Here is a 15639-nt window from a genome sequence, read left to right on the forward strand (position 1 = left end):
CTAGGGTCAAACAGCTAGTAAGTGTCTGAAGTCAGATTTGAACTCAGGGAGATGAGTCTTCCTGAGTCCAGCACTCTATCTACTGTACCACCTAGCTGCCTATGGTCTTAGAGGACCTGGGTTCAAATCCCCACTCTGATTGTTACTACCTATGTTGCCATGGGCAGGTCATTAAACCTACAAGGGTTTAAGATTTAATCATATCTGTATAATCTAAAAGAACAGAACATTGTTTAGGCTGCATAGTACTTTGTGTAATTAAGGGTCTGGGAAAATGAACCATTCTTAGAAACACATCTTTAGGTTATATTATTTAATTCTTCATAAAAAATATTCTTCCAGTTCAGAATTGAAGAACCAATTCCACTTTTTGGAGTAGAGGACCCAAACTTGCACAACTTGATGTTGGTCCAGGGAATGAACATAGCCTAAGGAAGAGTGGATTGAGCACTAGATTTGGAATCAGGAAGAGCTGGGTTCACAATCTATCCAGTACACAATGTGACCCTAGGCAGGTCACCTAACCTCTAGGTCTCAGTTTCCTTATCTGTGAAATAAGAGGTTCTAATGCCCCTTCAGCTCTAAATCTGGAATTTCATGAAACAGATGTCTTCATCTGAAAATGAGGGAGTTGAAGCAGAAGGCCTCTGAGGTCACTTCCGGCTCTAAATCTATGATCTCCAAAGTAATATATTCATGTTGGCAAAGAAATGCTCCTACAATCCAAATTGTTTATTTTTTTATCTAACAAATCAGCCATCTATCACCTTCAAGACACTGTGCTAGGGACTGAGGGAGCTTCAGAGATGAGGTAGATGTGATCTCTTTCTTCAGAGAAGCTACAATATTACAGATGAGGTAAAGCACAGTGCGCTGGAAAGAATGACAAATCTGATGTCAAAGGACCTGGGTTCAAATATCATGTCTGCCCTTAATATCTGTTTCACTTTGGAAAGTAGTTTACTCTTCTCTGGGGCTCAGTTTTCTCATCTGTAAACTGAGGGATACTAGATTAGACCTCTAAGGTCCCTTCCAGTGATAAATTAATGATTCTATCATCTACAAAAATTTTGTATCTCTATCAATCTCTAGAAGGCAACTAGGTGGCTCAGTGGATAGAGCGCTGGGCCTGGAGTCAGAAAGACCTGAATCCAGCTTCAGACATTTTTAGTTGTGTGACCTTGGGTGAATCACTTAAACTCTCTTTGACTTAATCCATTGGAGAAGGAAATGTCAAACAACTCCGATATCTTTGCCGAGAAAACCCCTGGACAATATGGTCCATTGGGTCATAAAGAGTTGGATGCAACTGAACAACACCAGTCTCTATCTCTTTCTGTCTGTCTGTTCATCTATCTATCTATCTATCTATCTACCTATCTATCTATGTGATAAGGGCATAATAGGGGCATAATCAAAGCATTGTGAGAATTTAGGAGACAGAGGTGTTAATTTCCATACCTGACTAGGGGAACCAAAGGAGACTTATTGGAAAAGGTAACACACGAGTTAAATTTCGAAGGCTATCCTGGCATTCCAGCTCTAAAGGATGCCAACAGGTAGAAATGGTGAGAGTAGATGGTATTCCAGGTTGTTGGAAACTCTGAGAAAAGGCATGGCAGTAGGAGATTAAAAAGATATTTAACTGCATAATATTCGTACTCTAAATATATCACTCTTTTGGGTTCCCATGAATATATCTTTCAAGCAATGACAAATTTTAAGAACAAAAACTGATCGTTAAAACATAAAAACATGCTCCATAAAGATTTCAAGAAATTTCCAAGTGGTTGGAGATTTTGTTTAACTAACCCTGGCTTTTTTAGCTTTCCCATTTGTTGTCCCTTTTATACACACTGACTTTTTCTTCTTTAGATAAGGTTATGAGGAACAAGAGAGCCTAGTGTAATCAGTTAACACAGACCAGTCTGGATTCTGGGTAACAAGTCTGCAATCTATCAGCCAATTGAGGCTGGGCAGCACCTGAAGAATGTCTCTTAAAGAAAGACATTTCCGCTGTCTTCAGAAGGGAGCGTCCTTTTGTTCTCTTTCCAGAAGGTCACATGGCTGGTCAGCCTCCTCCAGAGCTGGAGGAATTCCTCAGGAGATCCCTTCAATTGTGCTTCTGTTCTATATCAGGCTGCAAGTGGTTGGGGCCACACTATTTACAAGATACCCTGTGGCTTCTCCGAGGTGACCTGGTTTCAGAGAGCTGGTCCCAGGTGAAAAATGAAAGCTGTCCCGGCTCCCTGGCTGGGAAAATGCATTTGTCTACAAGGCACGTCCAATTGATTTAGAGAGGATCAAATGCTCTGTGAAAAGCAGGCTTTCATAATGAAGTCTTCTGATTAATTAGGAATCCAGTGGAATGTGTTAATTTGCACTCCCTAATAAGGCGCCATGAATCCCTGGTGGCTGATAAAAGCCCTGAGCCCCTGCAGAATAATTTGATGTGCAAGGGACTCAAGATCCAGGCAAAGGCCAAGCTGAGAATACCCTTCCCTAGTAGTTTTGTTTGGAGGAGGTGGAGGTGGGGGTGGGGGAAGCCCACAACAACAAAGTGTCTTTTCTTTGGTTACCTCTGCAGTCTTCTTCTGAGGATCATTCATAGCGAAGCACGGTTCAAACCATCTTTGGTAAAAAGCACAATTACATCCTTTTGTGTTGTCCTTGTTATTGGGGGAGAAGAAAAAAAAGACACCAGTTGAGTGGGCTTGAAAGCTCTTGTAAATGGAGGAGAGCAGAAGTTGTTTTTCTTAATTAAAAGGTATAAAGACAGATCTGATAGCAGTTCTACCCCCTCCTCTTTCCCACCCCCAAATCCAACAAAACCACAAACTAATTAACCTTTTAAACAGAAATTCTTAGGAATACATGAAGGAATATGAGCTTAAAATTTTTTAAAAGCTTCTTAAAATGTTGCTTTCCACCTGTCTTCGTGTAAACAAGAACTATCTAGCTTTCTTTGCCATGTAATTTTTGTATTCTTATTTAAGGTATAACAGGAAAGATTAAGGAACAAAGTAGAGAGTCTGTTGCCCTCAGAGGGCTATAAACTCCAAATCATTGATCCATTGCCTCCTATGGAAGTTTTAGACCTGGAGTGAAATTCATAAAGGAGTAAGCATCATAATCTAAATGAGAGTAAAAGAAAGAAAAGAAAGAAAAGGAAGAAAGGAAGAAAAGAAGGAAGGAGGAAGGAAGGAAGGAAGGAAGGAAGGAAGGAAGGAAGGAAGGAAGGAAGGAAGGAAGGAAGGAAGGAAGGAAGGAAGGAAGGAAGGAAGGAAAAAGAGAGAGAGGAGCTAAAAGGAAGCTGAAGAACCTCGTTAACTTTTGCGGTCACTATTCTGAACTGTGCCTCCCACCAGCCTCAATATGATCTCTTTTGGCTGGATTTGAAGCTCGCCAGAAGCTGTTCAGTTTTTTCTTTAGATAATGCCTGTCATACAGTAAGCGCTTAATAAATGTTTTGCTGGTTAACTGATGGATATTCAATTCTAAAATCCCATTAAAGGAAAACACAGAAAGTCTAAGAAATCACTTATTCTATTTTGTCCCATATGTATTTAGTCATATGTTATTTAACAAGAATAGAAAAATGTAGTAAGTTCATGCATGGGAAAGATTGTGGTATCTGGAAGACCCAGGTTCAAATGCTAGTTGTTTCTTCCTACTTATTGCCTGGGTGACCTTGAGAAATTCACTTAACCTCTTGGGGCTTCACTTTTCTCACCTGTAAAATGAGTGTGCTAGATTAGATGACCTTAGAGGTACTGCCAGCTTTAAATCAATAATATTATGAATTCCCCTTATAAAACAAGAAGGGTTACTGATTATAAAGGCTATCAATCCTTCGAGTACAAAATTAGAAGCTTAAGTCTATGATGAAGACACTTCCACATTAAATATTTTCATTTTGTAGTCTTCAGGGGTGGGGGAAGAGCTTCCCTGTAGTTTTTGTGCTTCAACCTTGAACATATTTTTTCTGGCCTATTAATGAAAAAGGGATAGTTTTTTTTTCAATAGGCTTTCAATAGTCTGGGTCATAGACTAGCATGTCATTTGTTACTTCTTAAAACAAATATTATTTTTGCTGTCTCCCAAAGGCTTGTCATTAGTTGATTAAACCTCTAAATTCTCTTGACTTTCCTGGTTGATCATTTTAAAAAATGCTTCTGTACGCCATTTTAATATAAAAACTTAAAATTAAATGATGAAAATCCTTTGTATTTTATGAGAAATCCTTCCTTCAGAAAATTTTGACATGCTTGTTCTCATCCTCTTAATCTTTTTGGGATATTGCTAGTAAACATCATAAAGCTTAGTTTTCAAATGAGGTGATGAATGATGAGAAGGTTAAAATGGCTCCCGTATGGTCATATTGTAACTTAGTAAGCTGAGAGAAAGTCTGGACTCTGCTAACTTCTGTTTGCTCATTCAAGTATATGATGCTTTCTGCATTTGGACCAAGGGACCACTATAAACTTGATTTCTTTAAAGCCTTTCTCCAAGTCCTGATTACTAATGCTCTACTGCCAAACTGTGCAAACAAGGTCCCGTGGTCACAGTGCATTTCCAAAAAAGTCCTGGTGACAAGAGGCCTGATTCTGAGAAGGCCAGATAGCATCCTATGTAACTGACAGATAATCTTAAGTAGAACTGCTTGGGACAAAGAGCCTTTTGAATCACTATGAATGCTTTTAAAGATATCGTTCCAGCTTACCCATGTTTCATAACATCTACACACTTAGGCTGGCAGCAAGGGAGTTGTTTAACATTTTGTATATGTTAAAAGCCTCACGAGGGAGTTTGCCTGTTTGATGAGGTGGTCTGTGCTGAGAGCTCTTGATATTAACCTCCAGTTTACAGGATATTGTCTCTGTCATTTGGGAAGAATCTGTGTAGGACAGCCAGGGCTTCTGGTAGGCCCTTTATCTCTTTTTGAGTTAATAACATAACGTTTGTACAATTTCCAGGATATGCCAGTAGTGAGAGTGATGATCTGTGTTTTTTTCCCACAGTTCAATTCAACTGATGTTTTTAGGTGCTTACTATGTTCTAGAAGACAGGACTCACTAGAGAAGAACCTGATGTTGGGAAAGATTGAAGGCAAAAGGAGAGGGGGACGGCAGAGGATGAGACAGATAGCTAGTGTTATGGAAACAATGAACATGAACTTTGACAGACTTCGAGAGATGTGCTATAGTCCACGGAGTCACAAAGAGTGAAATATGACTGAACGACTGAACAACAACAAAAGCAACATTGCTAGGCACTAGAGGAAATGTAAAATTTAGGTAAGACATGATCCTTACCTTATGGATCTTACAATCTAGTAAGGGAATGGGACACTTGGTGTTGCAATGCCCAGCAATAGATGACAAGTGAGAGGATAAAAAATTGCTATGTAAGATCAAATGGGAAGGGAAGCGTTTATTAAGGACATAACTATGTAATGTCCCATGCACTATGGGAGCAGCTAGGTGGTACAGTGAATGTAGCACCAAGCCTAGAGTCAGGAAGATCTGAGTTCAAATGTGACCTTAGACACTTACTAGCTGTGTGACCCTGGGCAAGTCCCTTAACCCTGTCTGACTCAGTTTCCACATCTGTAAAATGAGCTGGAGAAGGAAATGACAACTATTCTACTATATTGGTCAAGAAAACTCCAAACAGAGTCACAAAGAGTTGGAAACAACTGAGCAACAACAAGTTATCTTCTTTACCTTGGTTCTTGAATTTCACTGGACTAGCTGGGGCTGGCTAGGGCTAAAGGGCTAAAGAAAAATGGTGAAGTAGGTAAAGTTTACCTTCACTCCTTCCATCCCCTTGTTCTGTTATGGCCTGAGATAGCTAGATGAGGAATACCTTTAAGCTTTTAAGTTTGTGAATTAAGAAAAAAGCATTGGATAGATATACTTACTTCCTTTATGTTAATGGAGGAGGCTCAGAGACTCAAAAATTCACCACCTAATAGAATTGTTAGGGACCATAGAGAACACATAGTCTAACTCCCCTCATTTTACAGATGAAGAAACTGAGGCACAGATATGGAAAATAATTTGCTCAAAGTTGTATAGGTAATTAAAGGGAGGCTTGTAACTAGATGCCGGTAGAAGGCTATTGAAATAGTCTAGGGAAAAGGAAATGTAGATTTCAACCAAGATGATATTAGTAGGAACAGAACGAAAGAAATGGAAATGAGGGTTATGTCAAAAGTAGAAATGGTAGGATGTGGGATATAGAAGTTATGGAAAAGGGAAAAATCAAAGATCATTCTATGATTTTGAGTCTGAGTGATAGAGAAATAGTGGTGCCACCAATAGAAATAGAAAAGTCAGGAAGATAGAATCTGGTGGGAAGAAAGTGACTTGAATTCTGGACATATTGCATTAGACACCCAAGCTTTTATCTTCATGAGAATAGAGAACTAGAGAAAACCATATGGATGAAAGCTACGAGAATGGATTAGATCACCATGGAACATAACCTCTCCTTGTTAGCTTGGGTCAAATGAATTTGAAATTTGTTGTTTCTGCTGTACTATCCCATTTCTCTTTTAAGTAATGTGTATAGTTAGATAATTGAGTGGTACTCATTTCATTTAGGAAGGGGAGGAGGCAGCAGAGCCTAAGAAGTGTAAAAAGTATGAGCAGCCAGAGAGATAGGAGCAGGACCAGGAGAATGAGAAGGAACATTTGGCGATGTCAAAGAGGAAGACCACTGAAGAGTGAAAGGATAAAATCTTGAAAGTACAGGATAAAAAGGATGAGGAGGTAGGAACTAGGTGGAGGTCTTAGCATTTTGGCAGTAATTGCACAAAAGTTCCAGCTGAAAGGGAGGTGGAGAGGAGAGTTGGTAAAGGGTTGAAGGCACAATTAGAAGAAGGTGGCTGGGGAAGGGTTCAGCATTAAAGATTATCAATGAGTTTTCTGTAAGAAAAGGAGGTTGATGGACAGGAGTGAGAGGTGGGGGAAGGGAATAAGCATTTATGTAGCATCTACTATGTGCCAGGGACTGTGCTAAACACTTTACAATTATTATTTTATTTGCTCCTTCCAACAACCCTGCGAGGTAGGTACTGGCACTATCCCCATTTTATAGTTGAAGAAACTGAGGCAAACAGAGGTTAAGTGATTGCCGAGGGTCACATAACTAGAAAGTGTTTGATGCCAGACACTTCCTCAGGTCTTCTTAACTCCAGGCCTAACACTCTCTCTATCTATTGCACCACTTAGCTGTGGTGGAATAGGACTCTGACCATAATTACTTTTCTTATGTATGGGCCATTTGTAAGGCTGGTGTTGCTAAGTTGAAGACTACTTGAGAAATGGTATGGGCTATAAAAGCCATCATGTATCCCCATCCGGGTTTAGGCCCTCACTTGGAGATTTGTGTGACTTTTGATTCACCTGTGCTGGTTCTACAAGAGAAAGATCCAGAGTAAAGACCTTCTATTGTAGAGAGAGAGCCTGACTTCAGGCTATTTAACATAAGAGTTTAAGCTTGTTGGTGCTGTTCTTTTAAATGAGGCATGGGCAGTTCACTTAGGCTGCCTGTATAGTGTTCTTTTCAACTTATAAAAAGAAGTTCTTAGACACAGTCAAATTAAGTAAAGATATTATCTGGAATGGGGAGAGGGTTCATATTGGCCAGACAGTTGCCTCTAAGGACTGTGGTCCTCTTAATGGTGTTGGCCTCATCCCAAGAAGAGTTACCAGCTGAACTTGAAATTTCACTTAATTACTAATCTTTGTAAGGAAAGAAGAGAGAAAGAATGAGTATGCAATCATAGAATCATAGATGAGAGCTGAAAAATAAACTTTAGGGTTCATCTAGTCTAGCTTCCTGATTTTACAAGTGAGGAAACTGAGGCTCAGAGAGATTCAATGACTGACTCAAGGCCACAAAAGTGGCTGTCAAGATTCTGATCCAAATTTTGAAAGGATTCAGTTTTCCCATGCCAGAGCTAATTAGATTTCCAGTTATGGTTTAAAGATTTTGTTTATTTTAAAGACATTTTCATTTTGGATTTGAGAAATATTAGATTGGGTCTATATTGTACCATCCCATAGCATTTGTGTTTTGGGGGCCATACTATTTAAGTTTACTATGGCGTTTAGTAGCTTAATAAGTCATAAAATACTATAGCCCCACCCTTACCCTTAAGTAAGACTTCTGGAATGTAGTTCCAAGCTTGAAAGTTAAAATGATTTGTTGACTGTTTGAAATAGTTGTCCCAAAGCCCTTTCGCTAAAGTCGTGTACTTTACATGTTAGCCCCCCCACAACCTTATTAACTTTCACTTAATATACAATCTTTAAAGTTGTGATTATCCAGTTTTCCATCTTATAGTATATCAGAAACAACAAACAGGAGTTGCAAGTAGACTATTGGAGGAAAGCAATGACATAGGAGAAGTAGAAAATAACAATAGTCAGGAAAGAGACCAAAAAACTAAAAGTAGATAACTTTAGTATAATATGGTGACTCTGGGCAAGTCTCTTAACTTCTCAGTGACCTGGTAATCAAGACTCTAAGTTGCAGAGAAGTTTGCTGCAGTAGAAGAAGGAGTTTCCTCACCAAAGAGTTCTCTGGATTAATGAAATCACAGGTCCAAGGCCCTAACTCTATATTCAAAAACATTCATATGTGTACATGCATTTTTATGTGCACATACATACATACATACAGCATTTCTCCAAATAGAATATAAGTTCCTTAAGGGCAGAGACTGATTCATTTCAACTTTTTATCCCCAAAGCCTGGCCTATAACAGGCACACTAAAATGCTGGTTGATTGATTGATGCTGTAAAGGGGCTGTTTTTTCAAGTATGGGATGATCTGGTTGGTAATTGGGTTACTTTACAACTTTAATCTTCACTTCAAATCTTCCCCTCTGAGGTGATCACTCTCACTCCCCTCAACCTTTCTATTTCATATTAATTTCCATTTACAACATACATACATACATATACATATACATGTGTGTATATATATATATATATATATATATGTATATACACAACTACTTATTTACGTTTGTCTTCCCCATGTGAGCTCATTGAGGGCAAAAATGCTTTTGCTTTTCTCTGTATCGCCAGAGCTTACGACAATACCTAGCACATTTTAAGCACTTAATAAATTCTTATTGACTAATTCAATGACTGTGATTCTTTGATTCTCTGACACCCAAGTGCGAAAAAAGTGTGATTTTACTGTATTATTGGTTCTAACAGAAATAAGAGATTGGTTTCACCTGTAAGTTTCCCATAAGGATGTGTAAATGAAAATGTCTCCCAGTTTATTTTATGTTCATATTTTTTCAAGCGTCAGAGATAAGTATCATTGGACTGTTTTAGCAAGAGAGGGCCTGCAGACTTTTTCTTGCCTATAAATCCAGATACATGAGTGTAAGAGAGACTTACAAGAAGAGACTGACAAATCCCAGTCCAGTAAACATAGCTGTGTGAGTCTGGCATTTGAACAACTGCTATTATTTTTAACTGCTTTTGTGTGAGGTTTCAAAGAGGAATACTAAGTAAAGAACAGGATATTTTGAATGTTGAATTCTGTTGCATTACCTAATAGTGCGGCTGGAGATTTCATAAGATTGAGCTGCAGGTGTTGAGAGCATCACAAATAGCATTAGGCATCAGTACCTCAGAGAAAAACTGAAAATGATGCTTGATATTTGCAGAGGTACCAGAGGTAAACTTGGCTGTGCTAAACCTTTTCCTTTCTCTTCAAGTCCCCAGTGCCCCTGGCCTCCTACCCTCCACACTTAGAGCACATAGCTTGGCCTCTTACTTCACCAAAGAGACTCAGGAACTCTTAAGGTTTGATTGCAACTCCCTCAACTGACCTCTTTAAAACTTCTCAGTAGCATCACAAGTCTTTGCTTCTTTCCTAAGGTCCCAGCAGATGAAGAAATCTCCCTACTCCTTGTGAGTGGCAATTTCTCTAATTCCATCCTAGATCCAATCTCCTCATACCTTTATGCTTTATCAATCTCTCCCATTCCATTGGCTTCTTTTCGTTTGGCTATACATATGTTTAGGCTTCCCCAATCATGAAAAATCCTCTTGTGACCCTCTTTAGCTATTCAGTTACAGCCTCATCTTTCTCTTGCCCTACCCACATCAAACTTCTTGCAGAAACCATCTGTACAGAAAACGAAAATGATAAATATTGGAGGTGTGGGAAAATTGGTACACTAATGCATTGTTGGTGGAGTTGTGAGCTGATCTAACCATTCTGGAGAACAATTTGGAACTATGCCCAAAGGGCAATCAAACCATGTAACCCTTTGATCCAGCAATACCAGTACTGGTCTATATCCCAAAGAGATCATAAAAAGGAAAAAAGATCTACATGTACAAAAATATTTATGGCAGCTCTTTCTGTGGTGGTAAAGATTTGGAAACTGAAGGGATGTCCATCAACTGAGGAATGGCTGAACAAGTTGTGGTATATGAATGTAATGGAATAATGTATTGTGCAATAAGAAATGATAAGCAAAAAATTAAATAAATAAATTAAACAAACAAATAAATAAATAAAAAAGAAATGATAAGCAGGCAGATTTCAGAAAAAAAAAACCTGGATTTACATGAAATGATGTTGAGTGAAGTGAGCAGAACCAGGAGAACGTTGTACACAACATTGTGTGATGATCAACTATGATCAACTTGGCTCTTCTCAGCAATACAATGATCCAAGACAATTCCAAAAAACTCATGATGGAAAATGCTATCCACATCCAGAGAAAGAGCTGTTGGGAGCTGAATGCAGATTGAAACATACCATTTTCACTTTTTTGGTGGTTTTCCCCTTTTGTTCTGTTTCTTTTTCACTAACATGGAAATATATTTTATATGATTGCACACGTATAACCTATATCAGATTGCTTGTCATCTTGGGGGTGGTGTGAGATGGAGAGAGTGAGGTAGAAAAATTTGGAATTCAAAATCTTCCCAAATAATGAATGTGGAAAATTGTATTTACATGTAATTGGAAAAAATAAAATACTATTAAATGAAAAAGAATAAAAAGGAAAAATGTCTGTACTTCTTGCCTACATTTCCTCACCACTCCATTTTCTCTACTTAATCTTTTATGATCTGGATTCACACACTGTATTGAAACTGTTCTCTAAAAGGTCACCAATGATCTCATAATGGCAAAATCATGGCATTTAGAGGTAGGACACAGAGATTACCTGGTTCAATGTTTCTCACCATTTTCTAGGAAAAGGATCCTTTTTTAAAAAAAATCAACCAATATCAAAGACCCAATAACAAAGATTTCTTTTGCATTAAATAGTACATATGAAATTACAAAAGGATCCAATTATTATAAAATATAGTTATCAAAATATAATTTTTAAAAGTATATGTGCTTTAGGTTAAGAACTCATGCTTTAGTCTTCTTGATACTATGTAGGTACCAATGAAGTACATGGACTATCCATTTGTTAGTTACTTAGTGAGTCTAAAAGCATCTAATAAGTGCTTATCATGTACCAGACATTGTGATGAGCACTGAGTGTACAAAGTATACAAAGGGGTAGCTAGACTAGATGGCTCAGTAGATAGAGTGCCTGGCATGGAGTCAGGAGAACCTAAATTCAAATCCAACCTCATACATTTACTACCCTAGGCAAGACATTTAACCACCATTTGCCTTAAGCCACCGGAGAAGGAAAGGAGAAACCAATTTGGTATCTTTGCCAAGAAAACCCCATGGACAATATGGGTCCAAGGGTTCATGAAGAGTCACACATGACTGAATGACAACAATACAAAGAAAAGCAAAAATAATCCATGCTGCCAAATAGCTCCTATTCTAATGAAGGAGAAAACTGGTAGCTAGGTACATATAAAAGATGTGTGTATGAATAAACACATAAATGTACATATATATGTGTAATCTTTTGTAAATATGTATATGTGCATGTGTCTATGTGTGTATTTATGGGTATATATACATATGTACATATATATATATATATATATATACATATACAAAATAAGTAGAAGGCAATCTCAGAGGGGAAGGCATCTGCTATTCTTCATTCTCACTATAACATTTTCTTCAAGAACATCTCTCTGAGGAAATCTTTTATGACACGTTTAGGGTCTTTGTGGGTAACATTCTGCATCCTATTAACACCCACCATGCATTTCTTCATTGTCCTTTGGGTAACCCACAACTTTGATTCTATGGAGACTGTGGTATTCCATGATTCATATGATTCAGAGTCATATAACCTCACCAGAAGAATATTCCTGTTAAAGAGTTGCTTCCCCCCACCCCCTAAAGGGAAGCTTCAGGTCATTACAAACATTGTATGTTTTTCTAAAGGCAATCCAATCTCCTCTCCTGCTATTCATTTTTGGGCCCAATTAATTCATTGTCCACCTGTAGTATCAATCTAAAATATAGCTAGCTAGCTAGATAGACAGATAGATGTAGATAAGCTCTGTAAGCTGTCCATCCAACTACATATCATGGTCTAGACACCATTTTTTCCTGCATTGGGTCAATACAAATTTAATTTAGCAGGCTCCTCAATGTTTCTATCCATGATGTAGTCATCAAAATGTCATCCTTTTAAATAGGAAATCTGGAGAACCTCATCATCTATAAGAAATCCCTTTTTGATTTGTCCTCTATACCCAACATCCTCCATCACAGTAGCAATTGCTTTTTCTGAATATACTTCTCCCTCTTTTGTGCTTTGCTTCATATTAATACTCAGAGGGTCATGGAACAAAGTTTTATCTGTTGCATCCTTCAAAGAATCTTGGGTGATTTTAATATGTGAATGGGTGTCATTTAGTCACAAATTGAATAAAAGATGCAGAAAACACAAGATCTTAATATGTTTATTGTTTGGACATAAATGATCTGCTTCAGAATATAATTTATAAAACCTCTCTATCCTTTTTCAAAGTCTCATCAAGAGTTCCCTCAATAAGTATGTAGATCTTATCCAGATCTTACAAAATCTTATAAAGATTTTGTGGATATGGGAAAGTAGGTATAAAGGTTAGCAATTGTTGGTATTTTATCAATAGCCTTTTTCAGTATTAGTAATATCCAGGATTCTTCTCAAATATTTGTTACGTTCTCTTCTTTCAGATATCTTGAGAATTGATTCTTCAAAAATTATGTCTCTTTCACCATCGAACTGCTTCATATGTCCTTGCTCTGATCTGGCTGCTCTTCTGGTACTCTTTCTACTTCTTTTTTTATAGCTGAATAAATGAATGAAGAATTTATTAAGTGCTTACTGTAAACAAATCATTGTGCTAAGTACTGGGACTACAAATGAAAAAAGTAAGATATCCTTGCTCTCAAGTTGCTCACGTCCTAATGGGGAAGACAACACACAGGTAGTTTCAGCTGCATATCAGATGGAAAGGTCCCATGGTCCTTAGAGTGCAGCAGCAAAGCAGATGACAATATCTCTTCCTTAATGTCATTTCCACTGATAAAATCAAAAGTTTCTGATTTTGAACCATCTGATAGTGCCAAGGACTTTGGTGGCAAGCAATTTCTTTTCTGGGTCTAGCACCTGCTCTAGCACCTGCAGGAACATTTGCCCAGTTGCTTCCCAGGATGTTGGCTGTAGGCACTAGCCTGGAAACATGGCTATTTCAAGGGTTCTCGGGTTCAAGATCCTGGTCTGCCTCTATCAGAGTCTGAGGGGAGATGGTGGTCAAGGTGTTAGAGGTGGTTTGACCTGTTTGACACATGCTACCTCTTGTTTGTCTCCAGGGTGTCCTGCTGCTTCATTTAGGCTGTTTTGCCCTGTGTGTGGCAATTGGTGGAGATGACTTGTCCTTTCTCCATAGGAATTGCCTCTCTGAATAGGACTGTAAGGGCTGTGTGGGAGCAGGATCAGTGGACTGGAAGGCACTTTCACTCCCAAAGACTTTGTATCTTCTGCCTATTGGTGGCAGGTGGTCAGTAGTTGTTGCTGGTGGTAATTTGTACTGGTGTTTCTACCTCTTTATATAAGACACAAGGAACTGTGATGTTAGAGTCCAAATGTGTTGTCTCCACTCTTATTGATGGAGAAAAGAATTTGTGATGGAAATCTTCAGATTTTTTCTTATTCTTTATCTATTTGTTCTTCTGTTTCCATTCTTAATGTTCTCAGGATATTTTAGCTTAACTGGAATTGTCACTAAGCTTTTATGAACTTGTTTCTCTCTCCTCTGCTTTTTGCTGTTTATGAAACAATACTGCTATTAATCTTTCACTATCCCTTTCTGTGAGGTTTTATGAACAAGTTTATATTCTAAGCCAGAGTTTCTCTGCTCTGCCATATCTCTCCAATTGTTAACAAGATCAAGTGTTTGCTAGTTTTGGCAATTTCTCTGCTCCCTTGATCTCCTTGTTTTGGTCATAGATTTACATTGTTTAACCTGCTTTAGAAAATTTTGATAATCCATATAGTTTTACCCATATTTTTGATACTAATAGCTTGTTTAATTTGGTCAGATTGTAATCTCATTTTAATTTTTCTTCTAACTAGGCTTTGATTTTATTCTTTAATAAATCCACAGTGTGACTCTACATATAGTTGATTCAGGAAGGGCTCTCATAGTGGCATCCTATCATTTCCTATCTGTTAAAATAAGTCAATTTTGTGTGTATGTGACTTATTGTGTGGTGTCATGTGATATTTGTTATGGCCAGAACCTCATGACCTTTTTTTAAAAATAAAATATTCATGAAATGTGGGCATGAAGCTTCTTTGTATCCTACAAACCTTTGGTGTCTTTTGTTTTATATACTTGAGTTTTCCAATATATTTTATAATATCTTTGCTTGTGTTTTCCAATGTATTTTATGATATCTTTGCCTATAACATTGAAGCAAAATATGAAATTATATGTTTATTTAATTTACAAGTTCTTCATAGAATTTCCTATTACCTCCTCATCTTATAGAACACATGTTGGCATATAAATTGCGGTCATCTTCAGGGTGGTCATTTGTTAATACTTATCAAGAGCCCTACAATAGTATATGACCAAGTATCCCATGAAATGTTAATGAAATTTCAGCAATATTAAAATAGCTGCCATTTACAAATTGGTATACAGATATCAACTCCTTTGGATAGTCCAAAATTCTTATCTGCCTCTTGTAGATAAAGAAACATAACCTGAGGGGCAGCTAGGTGGTGCAGTGAGTAGAGAACCAGCACTGCAGTCACGAGGACCTGAGTTCAAATGCAGCCTCAGACACTTGACATACTTGCTAGCTGTATGACCTTGGGCAAGTCACTTAACCCCAATTGCCCTGCCTTGCCCCCTCCAAAAAAAAAGAAACATATCCTGAGAGGTTAAGTGTTTATCTAGAATCATACAGACAATGAGTGTCAGAAGCAGCATTTAGTCAAATACTAACGAGTATTTATTAAGCATTCACTATGTGCCAGGCACTGTACTAAGAAAAAGGGATATAAAGCCAAAAGCAAAAACAGTCCTTCAGAAAGCTGGAATGCTAATGGGGGAGATAACATGTACTTAACTCAGGACATACAAGATAAATACATTTGTTCTATTACATTTCCTTTGGAGATATTACTAAACCAACCCAGCTAACTCCTTTCTTTG

The sequence above is a fragment of the Trichosurus vulpecula genome, chromosome 1 (assembly GCF_011100635.1).
Source record: "Trichosurus vulpecula isolate mTriVul1 chromosome 1, mTriVul1.pri, whole genome shotgun sequence".
Classification (NCBI taxonomy): Eukaryota; Metazoa; Chordata; class Mammalia; order Diprotodontia; family Phalangeridae; genus Trichosurus; species Trichosurus vulpecula.